The sequence below is a fragment of the Equus przewalskii genome, chromosome 22 (assembly GCF_037783145.1).
Source record: "Equus przewalskii isolate Varuska chromosome 22, EquPr2, whole genome shotgun sequence".
NCBI lineage: Eukaryota > Metazoa > Chordata > Mammalia > Perissodactyla > Equidae > Equus > Equus przewalskii.
The window spans coordinates 2065796-2089998 of NC_091852.1; the positions used below are offsets into that span (position 1 = coordinate 2065796).

Genomic DNA, 24203 nt, shown 5'->3' on the forward strand with positions numbered 1-24203 from the left:
GCCCCTCATCGTGCCCTGCAGCCTCCTTCTCCACATCTTCCTCACTACGTTTCAAGAGGACCCTTCTCTGGTGGAGGCTAAGCCTTCAGCCCTGGCTCTGAGTTCTCAACTGCCCTCCTGCACCTGAACCCTCTTCATGGAGCCTGCCCTCTCTCCCTACTTCCCTGTCCAAAGTGCACTCCATGTGGCGCCCACCCCATGATGGCCAGGCCTGGGCACCGGTCGGGCAGCAGCCCACTGCCTCTACAGGGGCTGCAGAGGGGAGGGCCCCAGACTAGGCCAGTGGCCCATCCAGCCCTGCACCCCCGCAAGCACTCTCAAAACCAGTCAGGAGCACTTCCACTGGCAGTCAATCCCAGGGCAGCAACAGCGCGATGCTGAGGCCACGTGGGAGGCAGGAAGATGGCCTCCTGGGGAAGGGCCCAGCCTGACAGAGAAGGGACTCAGGCAACCAGGCGCCTGACACAGCCCAGAACAGCCGCGGGCCGGGGGTGGGGACCTTGTTCCTAACTATATACAGCAGGAACCAACTCTGCCAACTTGCAGAGTCACAGGGAAGGAAAGAGGAGACAGAGAAGCATCTCCCTATTACGTGCCTGCGCTTACAAAAAGGCCTATTGTTACAACTCGAGTCTGTGATTTGGTTTAAACTAGAGACGCTCACAGAGGAAAGAAACCCCTGAGTAAGGTGACCAGCTTGGTCCTCAACTTACCCCAAAGGGGTTTAACCAATAAACACAATCCCAGTTTAAAATCGAAGAAGTACTAATATGTGAACCTATCAAACCATCTGGATTCATACTTTTAGATCTGTTTTCTTCTAAGCAGAAAGTTCACGCAGTACCACAGAGAAACAGAACCAAAAGGATCACGGGAAGTTTCTGTCCTCTCCTAATTTTACACAATGGAAACATATTTCAAGTGAAGCCCTCACTTAAGATGGACAGCTGGGACAGAAAGGGGGGCCTTTGCGGTTCCCTAGTAAGTTTAATTCCCTCTAACTGGAGAGAGGTAAGGAGCGGGCGCGCCCACCCCGCAGGTGCCCCTCCTCCTCCCGTCGGCGCCGGACAGCCTGCTGCAAGAGCCAGCCTGCTCAGGGGCGGGCACAACACACGTGGGACCCACACAGAGACGTGAGAACATTCCTCCAGGGTGCCGAGTCCTGCTGGTCCCACTCTTCAGAAGGGACTTGTGTAAATGGCTCTCACTGAGTATACAACTGCAGCCATCTGGCTTTCAACGGGGACTCTTCTAACTCACGGGAGGAAAAAGGAGTTTCTAAACAATAATAAAAGTAGAGAAAATCAAATGCTACTTTAGTACGCAGACAGTATCTTTCATTCACAAATAAGCAAGCATTACTTAGTTTTTACATGAGATCACAGACCTTGAAAAGAGGATATTAAAGCAAAAACGTGGGAAGTAGCTGGCTTTAATACAGTACATTCTCCTTGTAAAATAAACATGTATTCCCTGTAAAGCCACCCTACAACGAAAATGTTTGCAAAGCAACCGACAGATATCACACAGGAGCAAACGTGCTCAGGGAGCGCTGAGCGCGACCGCCCTGGCAGCTGGCGTGGCGGCAATGGGAAATGTGCGGCATGCTGCTCCCCCAGGTCGAGACCAAATTCAACTTCCCAGGACTTCCAGGCCAACCATGTTCTAACACAGCGGCACTGAGGGAGACAGCACACGTTTCAGAGCATTCGCTCCTGAGAAAGCAGCTCCTTTAACACAAAGAGAGCCTGCCTTGGCTGCTGAGGATCTAACAGTGCCCACACCCAGTTCAACAGTGACAGGAAGAGAAAGTCCTTTCCTTTGCACAAACAAGGAATTCATGACGGGGTTATGTTTTCTGTATGGAAACCAGCTTGGTATTTTCTAAAACACACCTGCCTCAGAAACTTAGACAAAACAAGACTATGGGTGCCAAAGCCACGTGAGCACTTGGAACAGAACTTGACAGAGCTGTAAAACATACCTGAACACAAAGAAGAAAACGGTGACGGAGGTCAGTCAATACAGATGCTATGTGTTAAGGATTAAGAAGTCTGTCTTCTTGCTCTAAACAGGGAGGATTCCATAGTTGCTAATTACCCAGAAATGTACAAAGAGAAAAAAGTCTACCTGATATTTTTCCCAGTCAACTTCAGAGGCAAGCTGCACAACTTTAAATGGTTTTAAAGAGTTTCTACAGAGGGTCTTTGAAAGAAAATATGAATTTTCCAAACCCACCCTCCTAATCAACAAGCAGCACAAAGAAAACAAACCCTGACTCTTCCAGAAGCCTCTTACTGCTGTCATGGGGGGCATCACTCACTCCCAGCTCCCAGCAGACCACCCACGCAACTGAGGCCCTCCACCACTGCCTCCATTAGCAGGAGGCAGAAAAGGCCCGCTGGCCTCCTAGATCAGAAAACATCCCCCGCGCGTCTCACCACTTGCCTTCCACAGGCAGGACCTGACACAAGCACCCGACACAAGGAACCGGCCATGCGGACATCCAAGTCCCATGGCTGCACCCCTCCAAAAGCAAAGGAGGGCACCTCCCCTCGAGACCCAGCTGGCGCACTGCAGCCACACACGAAGGGAGTCTCTCTGAGGCTGGCAGACAGGCCGAGCCCGGGACTGACAGTGGCGTGAGTTCCATTATGACCCCATTATCACTCTGGGATCTGTGCCCAAACGAAGCGAAGCCTGCTTCCCCCCTGATGCCACTTCCTTTCATCCTGGCTGGAGACTAACAGCGGATCAACAGGGCAAGACACAGGACACCACTTCAACTTACAGCAAGGCCTCCCTCTCTTTCAGTCTGTCTGGAATACACAGAAAGATCGATTCTTCCCAAAAATGGTTAAAAAATGCTTAAGGAGCATTCTTCTTCCAGAAAAGCATTCTCTGCTATATTTGTCTATGTTACTACGGCAAGAACTGTTTACACGGAACAAAAACAGAAGAAATGGGGGAGGGAGAAAAATCTCAAATTCTCCTGTATGCTGGAGACTTGCTGGCTCAAATTCAACACAAGCAGGGTCCAAACCAGAACTGAAGCAGCTGACCTTTGAAAGTCACAGGCTTTCCGGCACAGGGGCACAAGAGAGACAGCAGTTTTCCCTGGCCCCTGGATTAAAAAGGTAATCCCACAGATACAAAATGTCTTTGTTACAAGACTTCCCTAAGGTCTACAAATTCCTTTCTACTCTTCCCAGAAAACACAGCCACCACACTATATACCCCCAAGTGCCCCACAATCCACAGGTGTGAGAGCAAACAGTTCCCATCCATATGGCTTTCTCATTAAGGGCAACGAGGAACTCCGACCACAGGACGCGTGACAGAACTTTAAACCAAGTCATCTTTCGGACACTGCTCTGAACCAAAATAAAACAAAATGAGTAAAAATCTCTAAGTTGTGCAAATTTTCATATGATGATTTTTGAAAATGGCCTAAAATTAAGACATAAGTGACAAAGTTCCTCAAAACAAGAGTTCTTCTTCCTCACACAACCCCACAAAGAAACAGAAAATCCTAAGAGTATCAAAACTAGGGCACAGCTGACCTCCCTCCCCACAAGCTGGCCAGGACCACCACGGGCACATCAGTGTGAGTGTACGGTCTTCTTTCACCCGTCACTTTCTTAATGACACACATTACTAAGTGACAAAAATGAACTATTTAATAATACGTACATAGGCAAGTGTCTGGCCAGGAGCTGTTGTCAACTAGGATATGACGACATAATTGAAATATTTTTAGTCTACACTAGTAACTTGTACAGAAGGAAAAACAAAATTGGTTTGCATTGCTACCAAAAACAAAGTGAAAAACTTACATTTTAAAGAATTGCCACATTTAAGAATAGAAGTCTATAAGTACATGTTACTTTGGGGACACAAATTTGATTTGCCAACAGATGAAAGTCACCAAATAAAATAATTAAAAGTGAAAATAATTTTCTTCAGAATCAATTAATAAGTATATATTGGTCCAGCATAATCAGTTATTTTTGATTATCAAACATCTTTAGAGAATATGTCTAGTCAAATTTGAGGAAGAAAATTCAAGCACAAGCAAATATTCATATAATTCATTTCTCACAGAGAAAAAAAGCTATTTTCTGTATTTTGGTGAAACTATTCTAACAGCTATGGTTTAAAAATATTGCACTTTTGAGCCAGGGTTTGGTCACGGTGCTTCCAAAGTAACACTGCAGTGACTATAACAGACACCACTGTTAACAAACAGAATCTGAAACAACTTATTGGCATAAATTATTCTCATGTTTCTATATTATAAGAGTCAAATTTTCACGTACTAACATTTCCCTATACTTTTGTAAAAGTATTACCCAAACTATATGTAATCTGACACAAAATATATTATTTAAACTACATAAAATACAATCCTCTTGTCAACTCTTAGAACCACCTGTACACTAATGGTTTATGTTATTACACATTTTGGAAAACAAATCTTTGTAAACATCAAATTGGAAATTTCCAAGTGTTTTACAAGAGATGATCAGGATCTTCAAGTCTGCCTCCCCAACCCAGGAACCTGCCAGACCAATGGCCAAAGGGGCCAAAAGAAGACCATTTGTGATCTGAATTTTATGCTTCTCAAGCAAACCGTCATCCATGAGGAAGAAACCACAAGTCCCTAAGCAGTTCAGTCCACTCATTCTGCCATGACGGTAACGCACGCTCCACGCGGGGCTTGTTTAAGGCTTGCCAAAGACTCTGCAGCACCTAACAGTATCAGAGAATACTTCTAATTTTTCTTGTATTCACAGGCTTTTTAAAAAAAATACTAATCTGCTTCTTTTCACTTCCTCAAAATTAATGCTCTTACCTAAGGTAACAACATTCATAACTGAGATCTTTATCTTGAGTAAGAGTACACATTTCATGAACCTGAGTTCCTACGTTATAAATACTAATATTTTCTAACTCAAAAGTTGAGTTGCATACTAACTAATTTATGACCCCCTGAAGTCCAGCATATGAGTACACCTTGATTGGGAATACCGTCAGCTGGTTCTGTGTCTCAAAACTGAGGCTATGACATATAACCACGCAGTGGAATACTATGCAACTATTAAAAAGAATGGGATGGAACTGTTTCTGTAATATGGTAAGATGGCACGAAACATTATTAAGGATGGGGAGAGAATTAAGAATACAATGTTGAATATGGTTGAATTTGTGTAAATAACTTTCTAAAGATATATAAAAGAGAAATTAAAAAACTCTGTGTCAACCTTTTCTCTGAGTAACCTACGTGAGCTGCCTGGTCTTTTTCTTTTCTCCCTTTTCTTCTGCCTCCAGCTCAAGCTGAACTATTTTTCTTAAATCATGTTAAAAACATTTCTCAATAATTTACTTAATGGAGAGAAGATCTGCTCTATGAAGAAATTCAATACTGCAATCTAATCTAAGCACTGAAATGCATAAATGATTCAAGCACATGCTAACAAAGTGCTGAGCTGGCAAGCTGGAGACCAGCAGCTTCTGTAAAGCAGGCCCAGTTTGTCACAGCAGAGGCCCTAGCAGAAGTGTACCCCAATAAATCTATCAGCACCCCTCTATTCTTGGTTATAAGAATAATATTTTAAAATAACATAGATCTCAAAAGTTCTGATTTCAATACTTCCACGTAAAGATGAATGCTAATACCATTAAACAGAAGACATTAGTTCTGTGCGAGCAATGCTCAAATACTAGAAGAATTTTAAATTTGCCAAATGCTTTGCAAATATATATATGAAGCATTGCATCAGTCACATGCTCAGATTTTTATGTTGTCATTTATAATAAAAGTGAACTATCAAATATTTTCAGATTTTTCCAGGGGAAAAAACAGTAATTGTAATTTAATCTAAACCCAGAATTTCTTCCTATCTTTCTCTAATTTCCTATATTACCCTCAATATATCAAAATCAGATAAACAGTGTGGGATTATTTATTACAAATTTCATAGTTTTAGTAAATAACTGTATCAATATTAGATTCATTTAACATCCAGTTGAGTTTATTTTATATAGCCCTACAATCCTGGGGCCAGCTCTGGTGGCCCGGTGGTGAAGTTTGGTGTGCTCTGCTTTGGCGGACCAGGTTTGGTTCCCAGGCACAGACCTACACTGCTCTATTAGCAGCGACGCTGTGCTGGCGGCCCAAATACTGAAAAACAGAGGAAGACTGGCACAGATGTTAGCTCAGGGTGAATCTTCCTCAGCACAAAAGAAAGAAAGAAGACTGTACATTTTTAAGGCAAGTCCTTAAGGACGAGAACCCGATCTTGCTCATTTCATGTGCCAGCTGCCCCATGCCTGATACTCACGTTTACCAAATGTAAATAAAGGACTTAATGCCCAACACAGTTAAGATGGAGTAACACAGTAAAAATGACTGCAAGAATAGCTGTCGACCAACGATCCAGAGGTTTAAGTAAATCTGTTAAAAGAAAATTCATACAGCTATGCATGAAAATTCAGTCCAGAAGGTATTCTGACTCCTAAACTAGAACAATGTCAAAAAGTACACACAGATTTATCAACTTAAAAAGTTTTATAAACATCCTATATAATAATAGATGTGGTACATGATTCTTATTTTAAAAACTAATGGTAAAATGAGTGAAATGCCTCTTCAGTTGAAATTGACGGTAATCAATGAAATGATGGCTCTGCAATGTTTTTAAAAAGCTAATAAATAAGTCAGATTGTATGAGAAAGAGCTGTAACAAGCTATTCTGCTCCCAGGGCACCAGCTCAACAGTATCTCGAAGAGGTCTGTCCCTCTGCCCCCCAGCCTCCTTGTTAAAACTTCTTACCAAAGATTAAGCTTTTTCAAAGTAACAAAACTAACAGTTTAAAAGAAAAGTAATCCACAAAAGCATTTTAGACATGATGATACTAAGAAGAGTTGCAAAGTGAGAAAAAGACAAGAAACAGAAGCAGGGAGAAACTAAGTCAACCGCCCTGGCCCTCAGCTTAGACAGCCGACTCAGGCATGGACATACATATGCAGGGAATGTAATTTACAAACAAGTTTCACTCTGGGGTGTTTATTCTGATCTAAAATACTAACATTGCATTACTCCTAGTTCCTGTCTTTTCTTCTTCAAAGGCACATGGTGAAAACAACATAAAAATCTTTTTGGTTAGATTTTATTTTCCAATATTCTTTCTATATTTTCTAGCAAATCCAAACTAAGCATAAATTTTAGCCATACGTCTACAATTTGTTGTGGTTTCTGTCATAAAGTTGACAAAGAAACGGATCCTTAAATATACGTCTAGCCAACCACAACTGAAGAGAAACTGTGAGGGTGCGAGGTGGAAGAGACTGAGGAGTCGAGCTACATGAATCAATGCTGGAAAAATAAAAAAACAAAGTGGTTTTTATTCAATAAAAATGTGTTGAGAGGACTGTACAATTTACTGTCCAACGTCTCTGTTTTCTCACAAAATGATTTAAGGTATATAAAGCACAGGCGTCAGATTCCGCTCCAATTCTGCACCCTTTTGGATTCTAGTCCAGACATTTTATATCCCGGATTAACTCTGAACAGTTTTATGAGGAACAGAGAAAAGAATTAACTTAAGAGTCACCTCTACACTTACAGAAATTCACATTATTGAAAAAAATACGGACTTAAGAACTTCAGGAAAAAGGAAAGGCAGAGAACAAGCTTCACATACTTTCAAGAAATGTTTCCTTCATTTTTAACCTCTCCTTTTCGCTGCCTTCCACCTCAATCCCAGCTCGTCTGAAGGGAATGAAAGCTCTCACTAGGCCAGTATTTCGTATGAAGGAGAAATGGCTGTTTCGTGGGTGCACATCACTGAGAAGGTGAAACAGACAGGCAAACGGGAAACAACAATAAAACCACAGGGATAGCAAAGACGCCAGGTTTGTTTACCCCAAAGTTGAATGGTATGTACAAATGGCTGAATAATTCATAAGTTACTGTGCTTCCCATCAAATAGGAACTAAACAGGTAGATTGAAATAGAAGTACTATAAAAATGTTCTTTTAGGGCAAACTGTCCACTTTACTGATGTGAGAGTTGAGACATTAAAATGTCAAGTCCACTGTGAGAGCCATCTTGGACTCACGGCCCAGAGCAGCCTGACAGTGATACAGAAGCAGGAAACCTGAAATTTGGCCTTGATTGCTGCCACGGAAATATTTTCTGATGTGAATTCAAGCACTTGAAGGTCAATCAACAGAAGTGTGTCTTCAAAGACGCAAAACAGATACTTATTAACCATGGGACTAAAATTCATGGATCTAAAATCCTAACATTGCTAACCATGGATCTAAAATCCTAGTCCGTCTGAGACCTACCAACATCTTTCCATTGGCGTTGGTACGAACATGGTTAAATCTAAGATGTGTTTTCTAGTAGCAATCTAAAATCTCAAGTATGTGCAAGTTATTCCTAATGGACTCCTAAAGAAATTTCATAAAAACTGTAGCTGAGTTTTAGCATGTAAGAAAAATTCAGTATTACTTTATCGGAATAATACACTTTTACAGCACAGAACAACGTTTGGAAATTACAGGAAATGTTAAGATATTTCTAAATTTTCTGTCTGTTCAGTCAATTTTAACAGAGAATAGGCTATGGAAAACCAAACTTTCCCTTCCCTCTGCATCCCAATTATGAGTTAATTTGGAATTTATCTTAAAAAAAAAAAGAGGTAGCAATGAAACATGGTTTTATGTAAGGTTTTAGAAATTTTTCTTACATAATTAAAACTAAAAAGAAAAACTTTAAAACAATGTTTACTCTCCGCATTTTAACAGAATTTCTGCTACTTTGCTTTTAATGTCAAAATTACAACATACCAGTTAAAATCTACACATTCTATTTCAAAGTGGAATGGACTTGTTTAAATCAAATTAACTTGAAAAACCAGTGATCACAGATCCCCCCAAGTGAAAGGTGGATATACACAGATTTTAAAATGATTAAATGTGAGCTCACAGGTTTAGAACCACTCCCCCCCCCCCCCCCCGATTTTAAAATGTAGGGCCTCATCTCAGAACTTTAAAAGTAATAGTTACCTTTGAGACAGAAATCAAAAATGAACAGGCTGCTCCTTCAGGGCAACCCAAACAAAGTTCTCTTTAGAGTCAAAGTTTAAAACGTGGCTTCTTTTATTGTCTGTGGTTAGCCGTCTGGCATTTAGTCTAGTTTCCGTCTAAGAACGTTTGCTAGGAATTAAGACCAAAGACCAGAACCCCTGTAGATCAGCACACACCCTTTGACAGAAGACGAAAGAGGAGAAGAGTCCTCTAGAGAGTAAGGTTGAAGGCGGCTCCAGCGTGAAGCAGTCATTTTCGCTACTCATTTCCCCCTGGGGTGGTCCTTATTAAATGAGCTTTCTCGAGCACATCAGAAAGTATTTGTTTACCTGGTCTTTTTTCCTTGAAGGCTCGGTAAAAATAGCATAAAAAGTTACAATACGGATGCCCACGCCCTAGAATGCACTCTGAAAGTTTAAAATGTTTCCAAGCACTAAAGCGTCAAGACAAAGAACAGCCCGTCGGAAGCACCCTACCGTATCTTTGAAGGCAACTAGAAATCCCATGCGCATCAAGTGACAGCGGCAGGGTAGTGGGAATGCACACTCCACAGATTGGGCTGTGAGCAAGGAAGGGCAGGATTATGAAGCAGAACGAACGATGGTGAACCAAACTTGGCTTTCTTTGCTGCTAAAGCTCATTCAGTGGAAAGACTGAGGTCCAAAAGAGGAAAATGAGAAGGGATTTGGTAGACGGAGAAGCAGCCGTCCTGGTTCTCCTAACGAACACCAGCTGACGGCGCCGGCCGCCCCGCAGCCCGGCCCGGAGGAGGAAAGCGGCTTACTTACTGGGGCTCCCGTGGGGCGCGGCCGGAGCCTGGAGTCCGCGGCGGCCGCCCGGGCGCCGGCTGATATCCCCCGCGGCCGCCGGGCCGCCCCTCCTCCCGGGCCAATCCCGGAGAGGCGCCGCGCCCGGCCCGCCCCGCCGGCAGCGGGTTCCCACCGCGCGCCCTGCCCTGCCCTGCCCAGCCCAGCCCCACCCGCCCCACGCCGCCCGCCAGTCAGCTCCCACCCAGGCATTACTCTAATTAGAAGTTTTCGTCTCGCAGTTAAACAATGCACGAACCAGTCCCAACATAGCTTGCAATTCAAATAGCTTTCAGAACAAAGGCAATCATAGCTGTAGCAATTTCTCCTCTAATTTATAGAATGCGAAGACTTTCTCTCGTTGCACAGCGGACCAAAAAGAAAAAAGTTTAACCTCTACTGTACATGCCATTTCACAAGGATATTAACATTTCTGTGGAAAAACACCAGACCATGCCAGCTACAACTGACAAAAAAAGAAAGAAAGAAAAACCACTGTTTCAAAAACATGAATGTTGAACTTGTAAGTTTGGTCCCTCCTGCAGAACAAATGTCCCGGGATCACCTGGGGCAAAGGTGCAAGATATACAGAGATATAGGAGGGCTGTTTTCCTACAGTTTATAGATTATGGGAATAAAAGGCAAGCTACCCAGGGCATCTTTCTCAGTGAACAATCTGCATAATTCTCCATTAGTACTGGTGGAGGTTGCTAATTGTTCACACTAATAATCAGCTGAGCAGCTACTTGTCTGTCCAAAGAGGAAAACACCAAATGCCAGAATTCAGTTTCCTGGGTGCAAGGACCGCTGGAATGCCTAATGACTGGCATCTTCACCGGAAACAACCAGAACATCCCAACAGCACACAAGAGGCCAGTCTTGTTTCCAATCTTAAAGTAATCCCAGTAGATACAGGTCACCAGAACAAATTCCAACAACAAAATCAAAAACTGCAACTACTATCGACTAGAACAACTATTTCCAAGATTACACAGAAATTTATTTATCAGGAGTAAGTGAATAGCAGCCATTTCTTGAAGATGTACTTCACAACAAAACCAGAAAAAGAACATGGCTCCAAACCAGGGAAGAGAAGTGATCAGGCCTATTTTCCCTAGAAAACTGTAATAGTCTATTCACAGCTCTGAGTATTAAACCCTTCACTCTAGTTATAAACATACAGTGGAATTTTCAGGATGAGTAAAATTATAACCATAAAATATGTGCTTAGAAAAATAAAACAAAACACCAAAAACAAAAAAGCCTTTTTACTATATTTTCCAGTACTGGTTTAATCTTTAAAGCAATCTGCATCCATTTTAGAATTACTGAACAATTTAGAAGTTTATGTGAAAGATAAAAAAAAAAGGCAATGGACTATTGAATGGAGTAGAAAAATAATCAAACCACTACGAGAACAATGTGCAAAATAGGTTATGTGACTCATCTCTTCCCTTTTCAATATATTTTTTCAAAAATGATGTGATTTTTTCAAAATTTCAGGTCAGGCAGTTTTCAGTCCTGCTCCACGCATTTACTAGGATATGCTCTAAAATTTCTCCATTTCTAAATGAAGGAAATCTTAACTGTTCACATTATGGAAAACTAATTTAGTACCTTATTTTGTTACAAGATGCTGTTTTTGTTTAGAAGCTGAATTTGCCTCTCTAAATATTAATATGAGAAATACAGGAACACAATTTAGAGTTTCATTATAGTAACCATTTTAAAAGCCAATCTCAACTAGAAAGTCAACTAATTTCAAGTTAAAACAAGTGAAGAGAACAATTAAAACCACTTGCAAACGCTTTCAAATGCTAACGTGCCTACTTTATCTACCTTCAGATAAATATTTCACAATGAAAAACAAAACTAAAGAAGTTTTACAAACTATACAAAATGTTCTTGTGAAAGTGCACATTTCACACAGCCCAGCATGCACACTGCTCTCAACCTCACTGCCGACACAAACTTATTTTAGCATTTACTTTTAAAAGCAAAAAGCACTGCCGGTTAAGCTGTTGGTCAAATCTGCAATTCTGCTCTAAAGGCAGAGAGCAAGACAGGATAAAAACATAAGCTGTCCTGAGAGAATCTCCACTTAATACACAGTTCTCGCCAACATCACAGATTTCTCACTGAGTGCAAGACTATTTGTTCAAGCTATTTTTATAATTACCGTGTCCTCTTCTGGAAGTCAGATCAGTGGCCCTACCGTGAAATGATTACTATTTTCTGAAAGACAGCGTACCTGGGAACGGTGTCCCCTTCTTTTCAGCAGAGCACGGTCGCTGCTGGCCAGCAGCGCTGAAGCCACCTGCGCATCACACGCGCTCCCACCTCTCTTCAAAGCAGGGGCGGGGACCCCTGTCCAAGGCTTTTCACACCAAGTCCCCAAAGGCCACTATCAGTTCCAAACGGCCAGGTGGACGACGCTGGCCTAAATCTACACATCTTGCCCCCGACTCTTGACAAACCTCAAAGTTGAACGACGAGAACTATACTGACATCTGTCCCCAGAGCACATTCTCTGAAAGCAGAAAATCACCCAAGTCAGAAGCAGGAGGACAATACATTATAAATGGGGACAAACAAAATTAAAGTACTGGCTGTGCAGGGAGCTCCGGCTGTGGCGCACCGCCCTGGTCCCGAGGCGCGGCCCGGGGGAGCGCCGTCCCGGGACGTCACCGAGACAGCCTCCGCCGGAGGGCCACACAGCGGCGGCCACCAGAAGACGCAGTCGGTCGTGAAGAGAAGACGGGGGGCGAGAGGGATTTAGGGAACCTCATGTGTGTCCCAAAGCCCGCCTCCAAAGCCGGGAACACAGCTAACACAAGGTTTTAACTGAGCCAGTCGTGTCGGCTTGGGGCCCCCGGGGCCGCCGTCCATCCTCCTCGCCCCGGACCCTGACCCGACACCAGCCGAGAGGCCCGGCTCAAGCCCGCCGCCAGGCCAGTGTCCAAGGCAGTCTCGCGGTCGGTCCCAGACTCGGCCCACCCAGCGGAGGGGTCGCTGGCGGTGGGCGGGGACACTGGGGCGCCGGCGGAGGGGCGGTCCAGGCTCTCCTCGCCACGCCACGCCGCCCAGGTCTTGCTGGGGCAGGCGATGAAACGCCCCCTCTTTAAAAACTCGCGTCCTCTCCTCCTTACACGAACAGCAGGCACTAGGGGCGCCTTCAGCTGGCGAGTCACCTAGAGCCCGGGTCTAATCCCGCCTGGCTACTCCCCTAGTGACCTTGGGACCAGCTCTGCGACTTCCGCGCTCTCACCCATAAAAACTCGACCCCAACTCACAGGGGTTTCAAGGATGTTAGGGCCCTTTCAGTCCCAAGAGCCGCTTCGCTCCAGGGTGTGAATTTGCATCGGCCCATCCTCCTCCCCCACGCTCCTAAAAGACCAACCGTGCAGACAAGGGGGTGGGGGCCTCATCAGGCCTGCGTCGTTGCAAGGACCCGGACTGTAAACGCACTTTGCCCACAACCATCAGGCCAGGTGAGTTTCCCTAATGCACAACTCTGATCCTCAACTTCTCTCTGTCCTCCGACGGGAACGATGCTCTGTATGCCCCAACGGTGTGTTGTTTAATGTGCTTATTTCCACCTCCAATCCTCTCCTCAACCATTCACCAAACTTTTGCTGCAGTCAAACTGCTATGAATTGCTAATACCTGCCCCTCTGCCTGGAACGCGCTATCTCCGGCTGGAGCTCTCTCTCTTCATCTTCATTTCTCCCTCCCACCTCCCTCTCCCCCTCTCCAAATCACTTTTCAAGGGCTACCTTTTTCAAGAACCCTTCCAGAAACAGTTTTTGCTCTCTAGGTTTTCTTCTCTCATTCATTCCATGTAGACAGTTCTATTCAGTCACATAACAGAATTATTAGAGTGCTACCGTGCATATACTTCAATTTCTGAGCTCCCTGTAAACCTGGAATGTCTTTTCTCTGAATCTCCCCACCTGGAGCACAGCCATTTTAGGATCATGTAACCTGTCTTGCAGCAAGATCAAAGTTTGAATCTTGTGCTCATTAGCAGCACTGATTTTTAGCAACTAAATGATGAAAATTTGTTAAAACAGGATCAATTTTAAAAGAGAAATTGAAAGATAATACTTTTTTTTAAAGCCTTACACCATTAATTTCACAGGCAAAGAATGCCATTACACATAAATGTCATATCTATTTCAGGGACATTTTCTACTAAGAAGCTATTGACAGTTTAACCACTGTAGCTCTCCTTTATCCAAATGAAGGTAGAGTTTTTCCCCCAGAGAACTTAACATATCTGTGATCTCAGCTGACTTAGCCATGGCCTTGCGACAGGGGCAAACACTACCCACAATCTCAAAAGAGATGACTGGGGAAAGGAGACAGGAAACTCAAGCCACTTAACACAAAAGGGTATGTACACAGCAGTTAAAACTATGTAAAAAGTTTACAGATGTGAGCACCAGAAAGGATGTTTATAGGGTAAAAATAGAGTATCATTTTTACTGGAGGTTTTCCAATGAAGTTAGGTGTTAATAAAAACAAATTAGAGCACAAAAAATTTATGACAAAACATGATTAATTCAATTATTCTTAAGTCAATTTTGAATACAGAAATGCCAAGTTCCCCCAAACTAAAAGTATAAATTACTTGTATGTCACACTTAAAATTTCTCCTTATATTTAGTAGTTGACAAGAGATATTATAGCAAAACAGAAACCCCATTTAAGCTAAAAATATGAATGTTTCTACTGTCATAGCATATATATGTCTGTACATGTACATAATATATGTATTTTTCCTGACTAGTTATAAGAAACTGTAAGAAGCTATGAAAACTCACTTTTAATAGCATACCCCCTATCTGTCTACTATCCAACCCTACGAACTCCCCAAATCACTACCCCTTTACACTATCAGCATTCTCTGGTGTGGGAGGTGGGATAATGGCCATGTCCTAACCCCTGGAACCTGTGAATGTGTTAGGTTACATGGCAAAGGGGAATTAAGATCGTTCATCAGCTGACCTAGAGATGGGGAGATGCTTTTGGGTTATCCAGGTGGGCCCAGTGCAATCACAAGGTCCTTATAAGTGAAGAAGGCAAGCACAAAAGCAAGAACCTGAGAGAGAGCAGCCTGACCTTACTGGCTTTGAAGATGGAGGAAGGCGTCATAAGCCAAGGAATGCAGGGACCTCTGGAAGCTGAGAGAAGCAGGGAAGCGGACTCTCCCCTAGAGCTTCTAGAGGAACAAAGGCCCACCAGCACCTTGATTCCAGCCCAGCGAGGCTGCTTTTGGACGTCTGACCTCCAGATACTGTGAGATGATAAATGGGTGTTGTTTTCAGTCACTGGATTTGTGGTAATCTGTTACAGCAGCAATAGGAAACTAATACATCTGGGTTCCAAGTTCCTCTTAAAATCAATCTCATTGCTTCTCAATGTTTGGTTCAACATGTGAGGAAAACAAAAACATCCTTTGAAAGCACTCAGCTACACCTGAACTTTGATCAGTTTCCTTGGGGGGGAGGGGATGGGATTTCTTCCAGGTCCCTCCCCTCACCTCCTCCCATTACCCAGCTTTATAGGGGATTTCAGGCTCAATTCTAGTGGCTGGAAAGTTTGTTGGGGTCGGTGGAGTAGGACTAGAAGCAAGCTGAAGAGGGGTCTAAAAGCCCTTTTGGGTCTGGTTCCTGCCTGCGCGGCTGCTTTTTCAGTGTCACAGAGGCCAGGGCGGAGCATGTCAATGAAACAAAGGACAAACATGAAACAGAACGCCACCGGCAACCACGTCTTGATCAAATCTAAGAGCGATTCAAGTTAATAAGTAACACAACCCTACCACCTTTTTCATGGCTTTAATTATTACAGCCAGCAAAAAATATTCAGCCATCCTTGTTTAGTGATGTTTTATTTACCCCTAAAGGCTAAAGTCTTCATTAAATGCAGAAGAGTTGTGTTCAATTCAACACATATGGTGAGACTGCAGCCCAGCTTATTGTATTTTTCTGAAGTGTCACTCCCCCTCCTCTCACACACACACACACACCGCTCCAAGCACTCCGAATACCCAGCACTGCAATTATAATCTGGCTCTATCAGATTCTGCATTACTACATAATTGATTTAAAAGACAATCTTAGTCCAGAATAGTTTCCATTATTTTCTATTTTTCTAGCACAAATTAGTCTTTTCTTGAGGCCATTTCCTACACTGTTCAAAGGCACGTTACTGCTGCTAATGAGGTCTTCCCTTGCCCCCATATGTTTCATTCACACATGTAAAACTTGGCTAAGTTCCTGAATGGCACAAGGCCTTTTGGTTTGAGAAGCTGACAAAATGTCTAGGGAGTAAAAGGAATGGGTAAGAGGTTGGAGCAACCCACATGTCCCCGAGATCAACACCAATACTTCCTTTCTTTCATGGTGTAGAGACTTTGTCAGGGAACTGCCCACTTATGATGTTTTCCAGAGTTCACACTGTTATATTCTCCAAAGGGAAACAATTAACCAGCTATATCTTTCCAGGTAAACTCTTCACTGAGGAATGAAATGCAATTCTTTACCATATCTTACATTAGAAAAGCAATTTTTTCCGATCATTCCTCACTTAGATCAGTGTTTTTATATCTTTGTCTCTCATTTGGCATTGCTATCTGTGGAGGTTAGGTGGCATGAAAGGAGCTGGGATCATTCAAAATTGAGACCCTGCACCACGCAAGAGCGGTAGGCGGAGGTGGGGGTAGTTCTCCTCCACGAACATGCACCTGGCAGGGACAGGGAAGCGTGCTCACCAGGAGACATCACTCGGAGCACCTCGTCAGAAATAAACGGAGGAGAGGAGTGCAAAGACCACAGAGCTCCCTGCTCTCCCCTTCGTTCTCAGGGATGGAGACAGGTTCTGGGGAAGAAGTGGGAAAGGGGGAGCCTCAGGCAGTGGGAAGCAGCCCAAGATGAAGCACACCTGGGCCTGGGCCTTGACATTTTTCCTTTAGAAAAAGGTGCTTATCACATGGCTTACAATGGTTTAAGGCTGGAAGCTCAACTTGGCTTGGTGTTTGATCTTCCGTTTTACTAGCAGAATCGCACACAATGATATACAGCCCTCCTTAGTCCCCAGTTCTCGGAAAAACATTCCTGGTAGCAATATAACTCTTAAAGGGGGGAAACAAAAAACAGAAAACACAGAATAAAGAGGCCGGGCACTAAATTTTACGAAATACAGGAAAGTAAGAGCTGTTTGATTTTGTATGGGCAGTTCTTCCCATCAATGTAGGCGCAGGCCTGTGTGGGAAGGGGCTTGGGGAAGCAGGGCCGTCTGGCAAAGTCGCCCGACCCGTGCTCCTCTCTGGTCCTCTGGACTGAGCAGAAACCACCCGTGACCTCTTGCTGCTCTGTACGAGGCAGGAATAACAAAGCCTGTGCCTTCCTCTTCTAGCTCCTCTTACATGCCCTTAATGCTATTCTTCTTATAGCCCCAGAATTAAATTAAGTTAAAATAGCATCTTTAACATGTTTTAGTTCTGTGGGAAAAGGAAATATATCAATCAAGCAATAACTATAAAAATTTAACATCCTGAAAACTGTTTTTACAAACTCTGAAGAATAAAAAATGTCAGCAATCATATTTAGTCTGCCATCACAAATCACTATTCTTGACAGTAAATAATGCCAGTGGCTATTTTAAAGATTTCTTAAAGTTAATAACATGAAAAATGAATGAATCACTGACGAAATAAACAAACATGATGCCCGTAGCAGGGATAAACAAATTAGCAAACTCATAACTTATTTCTGTTTGTACAGCTTGCCCTAAAGCTTTTGAGAGAAATATTACTTAACTAAAATGTTATGTTTTGCTGGTAGGATAAAACTTACTTAAAATTGTAATCCAGTTTTCAGTGAAGCCATAAATAACTTGCATTGAAGATAGCCATGTAAAAATACATGAATTTATTAACTGTTTCTACTAGTAGCACAGTATAATTACTGACTTATTATTTGTAAAAATATCATTCTTTTTTTTTTTTTTTAAAGATTTTATTTTTTCCTTTTTCTCCCCAAAGCCCCCCGGTACATAGTTGTGTATTCTTCATTGTGGGTTCCTCTAGTTGTGGCATGTGGGACGCTGCCTCAGCGTGGTCTGACGAGCAGTGCCATGTCCGCGCCCAGGATTCGAACCGACGAAACACTGGGCCGCCTGCAGCGGAGCGCGCGAACTTAACCACTCGGCCACGGGGCCAGCCCCTAAAAATATCATTCTTAAACCTGCCAATGTAATTTAAGTCACTTAATTTTTGTGCTGTGAAAATAAAGAGTAACTTATGATCACCTCCTTTGAACACAGGGATAAATGTAAAGATGCACGATGTCTGCTCCCTTGTTACAGCAGTTTTAAGCCGAGGGGCACTCAAAGACTTGTCTGGAGGCACAGAAGTTAGAACCCTGGTACCAGCTTGTCCCCAGAGCCCCAAACGTTGCTGTTAATAGACGGAACAAATCAATTTTAAAGAACTTATTTTTTATCCCCGCAATATTACTTTTATTTGGACCTGTCTCAACTGTCTCAACTGACCCATGTTACTCAAAAATGCAGACTCCAAAAGCATATAAAGTGGCCTGGCTGATCCCCTCCTAACCCTCCCTGCCATTATACTGTTAAATATTTAAAGGCATTGAACACATACCCACAGGTGTTCCATTTGACTTCTGTCCATCCAGTAGGTCCACAATGACCCTTCTTTCAAACCTAGAGCTGGTCACTTCGCCACGTTAATCTAAACACTACCCAGTCTAACAAGATCACTTAGATTGCCAAATTTACCGGCAACCTTATTAAACCTGCCTCAGCTATAAACTCACCAGTTATCTTCAAGTCCAAACTTCCAATAGCAATATTAAACCACACTGACTCTGGGACTGCTCCTATCACCTCCCCCCGGTAACAAGGGAAGCACTGATGAGCACCTGCCCACCCAGAAGTCATCTGGACACTGCAGTGAGTCCTGAGAGCTTCTCCAAGAAAAGATGACTAGGGAGACCAATAAAGCCAATATTCAGGAAACCATCCAGTACCCTTTCATGGACTGAGCTTGTTGCTGGCAATAACAACATCTTACAACTTCTAAGACTCTTAATGAAGGACTAATTAAAAGTACAGGAAAACAAATCTCCCTTAACAATAAAACCATTCCTATGAGGAGATCCCTTCTCTTGCAGGGGACCTTGGAGGTAGAGTATCCATGATTTGCTTGCATTACAGAAATACTAATCATTTTGCAACAAAAGGAGTTATTTACAACTGCTTTGTCTTCATTTCCTAGGTTTCACCACTGGACTCTATAATTAGCCAGGTAGTAGAGTAGATCTGTTTGCTGCAGTTACTGAGAGTTGGGGCAAACAGGTGTTACGTCATTAGGCTTTCTATAACTCTACTCAGTGCTTCTTTTGGGGGGGAGTAGGGGGATGTATGTGTTTGCATTCAGATTTAAAATTTGTGCAAGATGCCTAGAAACCAAACTGCAGAATTCACAGCCTGATGCATGCTAAATTGCAGTTGCTGGAAACACTGTTTCCCCAACTACACTCTGGGCTGGGCTCATTCCTATCTACCCTGTGATTCAAGGTTGATGGTATCTAGTTTTCCAAAGAGTTTGTTTTTTTTTTCCTTCTCCCCAGTGCCCCCCAGTATATAGTTGTGTATTCTAGTTGTAGGTCCTTCTGGTCGTGCTATGTGGGATGCCACCTCAGCGTGGCTTGATGAGCGGTGCTATGTCTGTGCCCAGGATCCGAACTGAAGAAACCCCAGGCCGCTGAAGCAGAGCTTGCAAACTTAACCACTTGGCCATGGGGCCAGCCCCTGAGAGTGTGGTTTAGTCATACCATCACTTTTGGTATAACTGGAGCGAAATCAGTTTTTTTCACCCTGCTTGAATGTACTTCATTCTTCAGGAAACTTATGTCCCTTCTCCGGTGTCAGGACAGTACGTGTAGCTATAGACGTGGAAGATACAGGCCGAAATGGGAGAGAACTTGCTTTGCGTGGAGCATGGATGGACAGATGGATGGATGAATAGATTTCTCACACTTAAAAGCATTTCCCACACTGAGCAACTTCCCATCTAGAGAGCTCCATTCATTTCGTATGTGTCTGAGGTGCCAACATTCCCCACCATGTTCTCACACTCCCGGGCACATTTTGTAAATGGGGGCAACTCAGGCAAAAAACTGGTCAGGATCCCCGTAAATCAGAAAGTGAAGCCATGTAAACCCTTAGGAATTTATTAGCTTGTTCTGCCAGGTAATGGGCCACAACGTTTAGATAAATCACTTCTAACGTTGCCAGAGTTCTCAGGACTAAGTCCGTCCCTTCTCCACAAGGGTCTGAAGGCTTGCAGAGAGCAGCTGAAGAGGAATGAACGGTGCTTGCAGGCTTTCCTTTGTAGTTTAGCAAACTGACCGTTACTACTCCTAAAATACTCTTGTCCTTCAGCAATCTCCTAGAAGAAACTGTCCGGAACGAAGGCTATGCTCTATTTATTCCACACAACTGGGGATGGAAGACACATGTGAATATCCGAGGGGAAAAATGCAACTTAAACTTCTTGGAAAACACTTGAATTCATCAACTTTTGGTGCCCAAGACACTGCTTTTTATACTATAATCTCAAACAATAAAACCCTGCACATCCTTTATAAGTGAATGTGGCAATATTTTAGACAATGACTTCTGGGTGCCAAGGACAAAAATATTTTTCATGGTTATTTGTACAGCATATCATTTTCTATCAATAAACTCTAATCAGCTTTTTGGTTAAAATAAACCAAGTGATTTCAGAAAGAATTTTTATGATGAAATGGTTAGAGGCTGATAAAGGAAAATCCCCTTCTTTTTTTTAAAGTCACAATAAAGGCTAAAAGGTAGACCAAAAAATATATTATTCCCAAAACTTCATAAAATAGTTACTTATAACCAAATTACCAACAATGCTGAGGTCCTTAACAAAAAACTTCTAAAGCCTCTGGATTCTCTACAGTTTTCATGCCCACTCTTAGGCCATGATGTTCAAACGAAACAGCAGCATTATCTGCTTCAAACGAGCAGTTTAATAGATGTTACCACTTCCTGCAAGTGGCACACTTAGAATGGACCAAATCCCAGTGAGGATCTGATCCCATGAGAGTTAAAGCTGCAGGAGATGACACTGGGGGCTGAATGCTAAGGCAAACTTGTGGCCAGGCTGGAAGAACAAGATCACAGGGCTCTCAAATCCACAGCCCCCCGGGTTGTATCTCGAGATCAGACGTGGAGCTCATGGCGACAGCTTTCCTCTCTCTCTCAGTTATGCCACACCTGGTGACGTCTGGAACAAACTACGGAGTTCTCCCCATGTTTAAAAAAACAACTCCCCACCATTCTGACATCTGCTGAAAGGAATGTAATACCACACTTTTGTTTTTGAAGAGCAAGCAAATACACATTTTATTTTATGGCCAATATTTATTTAAGATAATTAGGGAGAAAGGAAAGCTTTTTACAAAAAGATTAAACACCCTTAGAAGGGATAAAAGACTTTCTCCCATCCTCCAGTATGATTCCTGTCATTTTAAGGGTTGCCACTCTTCACAATTTATTTAAAATTTAGGACTTTTTTCTTTTTTGTTTGTTTGTTTTTGCTGAGGAAGATTCGCCCTGAGCTAACATCCACTGCCAATCTTCCTCCTGTTTTTTGTATGTGAGCCGCCTCCACAGCATGGCCTCTGACTGACAAGTGGTGTAGGTCCGCAACCAGGAACTGAACCCAGGCTGCCAAAGCACAGCGTGCCAAACCTAACCACTAGGCCACTGGGGCTGGCCCAGGATTTATTTTTCCATAGGTGAAGATTAAAAGCAACTAGGACTTACCAGATAAATTCCACCTTCATGAATTACAACTTGAAAAAATAACATCAAAAGATTTTATTTTCATACTTTCAAATAACTAAATTCTTTTTAAAGGTGTCCTTCTGAGAAATAAGTGGTAAAATCTTGAAAAAGCAAGCAAGGTCAGTGGAAGATTCCAACTGCCTTCAAGCATAGGCTTAGAGAAACTGTGTTCACACAGGATCATACGTACATCTTCATAAAGGAATCCTTAAACATAGCAGGAATTCTTAAAGACATCTCAATCACTAGATAGTAAAAATCTGGGGAGATTTAAAACGCAAATACATGTATAATCCTTTGTATTCAAGAAAACTCAGTGTAAACAACATCACAGGAGCCTCTTCCTGGAGTCTGCAATCACTACTCTTATGCCCATTTTCTGGGTGAAGCAGCTGAAAGCACGTGGTAGGAGGCGAGTCTGGGAGAATGAATGATAAGGGGGTGGGGAGGGAGGACAGTACCTGCTTTTACTGACAGGTGAGCTATGCTACACAGCAATTTCTTTAAAAAATAATATCTGAATTTGGTATCAAAGGGATTCATTTAAAAACAGCAAGTCACCAACACAAAGGAAGAGATTTACTACTGCTGAGATCTTCAAGATGTTCTAGCTGGTCCTCAACTTGAGTCAAACAGGTAGCTCTGGTTACTGACTGCTCCCACAGGATGCATAAGAGGGGCAGGTTCTTCAAACATGCCAGCAGTTAATGTCCAGTTTCAGGAGAAAATCGGTACGTGATTATCATTAAAAATGCTCTTCTTCTAAATTATTAAATGAAATGCTATGTGTATAGAATCTCTTCCCACTTCTCTCCCAGGTTCATAACAAAACCAGAATCCTATCAATCAGTGCAATCCAGAGAGAATCACAGGAGGGCCCGCGTGTCGAGCTCCTCTTTCTGGAGGTCCATATTACATCACCAAAACAGTATCCGCTTTATCTCAGTGCGGCTCCTGTCAAATCAAAGGCTGTCAGTTGATCCGAATTGAAGGCATGACTGTCCCAACGTTTCTCCATTAAAAACAAGAGGATATTCACATCTTCCAAACAAGTGCCATTAGCCCACATAAAAACTGATGAGCCAAAGGAGGCCTCACAGGCCATAGTGTGTGGTTTAAGGGGAAAATTATTAATACCCAAATAGACTTTCAAGACTAGCTTATCTTTACTTTCAAACTGTTTCAGCGTCGCTTCTCATGCCATTTCTGCCCTACTTATAATTCTCAAACTATAAGGAGCATGGTCTCAAATTCTCTCATCTCTCTGATCTGTGTCAGAGAACTCAATTTGCATTTACCAGTTTTGTCCTTTGGTATCTTGACACTATTTTATCAAATTGACCTACATTGCAAGGAAGGAGAAAATGGGGGAAAAACATATATTTTAGTGGTTATCTGGATCTGTTTTCCCTTGTCAAGGATCTCCTTTATCAAGACACCTGTCCGAGCTATTAACCAAAAGTATAATAAAAATAAAGTTGAAATAATCGCTGCTTACATCTTGGCTTTGAGCAAGAAATAAGAATATGATTAAGCTTCAAATGTAACTGAAAATTTCCTTTCTTTCAAATAGGTACCCTGAGAATAAAGCAACATGAATGTCAGGACTCAGAACTAAAATTCTAGAAGTTTGAAGACAAACTACTTCTTGAAGTAGAAGACAAAGTGGGGACATGTCCTCGACACATCATTTAGAAAGCAATTCTCTCATGTTCAATGGCTTCACTGCTCTAACACAGCTGACAGTAAAAACAGGGACAGAGAACAACAAAGAAAATTTTAAAATCCCCATTTGGCTAAGCAAATAACGTAATTTGGTATTATACATTTCTGTTTACAGTATACCAAATTTAATTGCTCACACATAAATGTTGGGCATTTAACTTCTGGCTATACCATATTATATTTACTATTTCTGTATGTAAAATCATTATGCATTTCATACTCCATTCCTATTTCTGAAGTGTCACAAAATAAATACAAAAAACAGTATTGTGATTTGCTGAATCTTGGCAAAGACTCAACGTAAAGCTCCTGTTTCTAAACGTCAAAAATTTCCTATGTGATCTTTTTGGTGAAAGGCATATTAAGTAGGTTAAATTTAAATAAATAATTAACCTAATATTTCATTTTCAAGAAGAGGGAAATTTTGAGCTATGGAATAGTACCTTCAGTAAATCTCTCAACATGAAGAATCACTGACTGTTGGAGAGAGAACCACCCAGACGAGCCCATCCATTCCACTGGTTTATCAGAGCACCTGCAGAAGAAAGGCGAGCCAGAGAACAGGACAGGGTGGAAGGAGAGGGACAATGGACGAGGAGATTCTGCAGGAGGGAAGGAGCCGCCATGTGGGATGTCGCAGGGTATGACACGAGAATGGAGAGACG

The 24203-nt window shown here is 42.6% G+C and overlaps 1 protein-coding gene and 1 long non-coding RNA gene across 28 annotated transcripts in view; one reads left to right on the plus strand and one right to left on the minus strand.

The window, feature by feature from the left end:
- Window positions 1-24203, minus strand: part of AOPEP (aminopeptidase O (putative)) — a 376610-nt gene that overhangs the window by 69376 nt on the left and 283031 nt on the right. The window lies entirely within an intron of this gene.
- On the plus strand, window positions 12927-23805 carry LOC139078468 (uncharacterized). The gene is made up of 2 exons (XR_011531432.1): window positions 12927-13397; window positions 23387-23805. It is a non-coding gene; the product is annotated as an uncharacterized lncRNA (long non-coding RNA).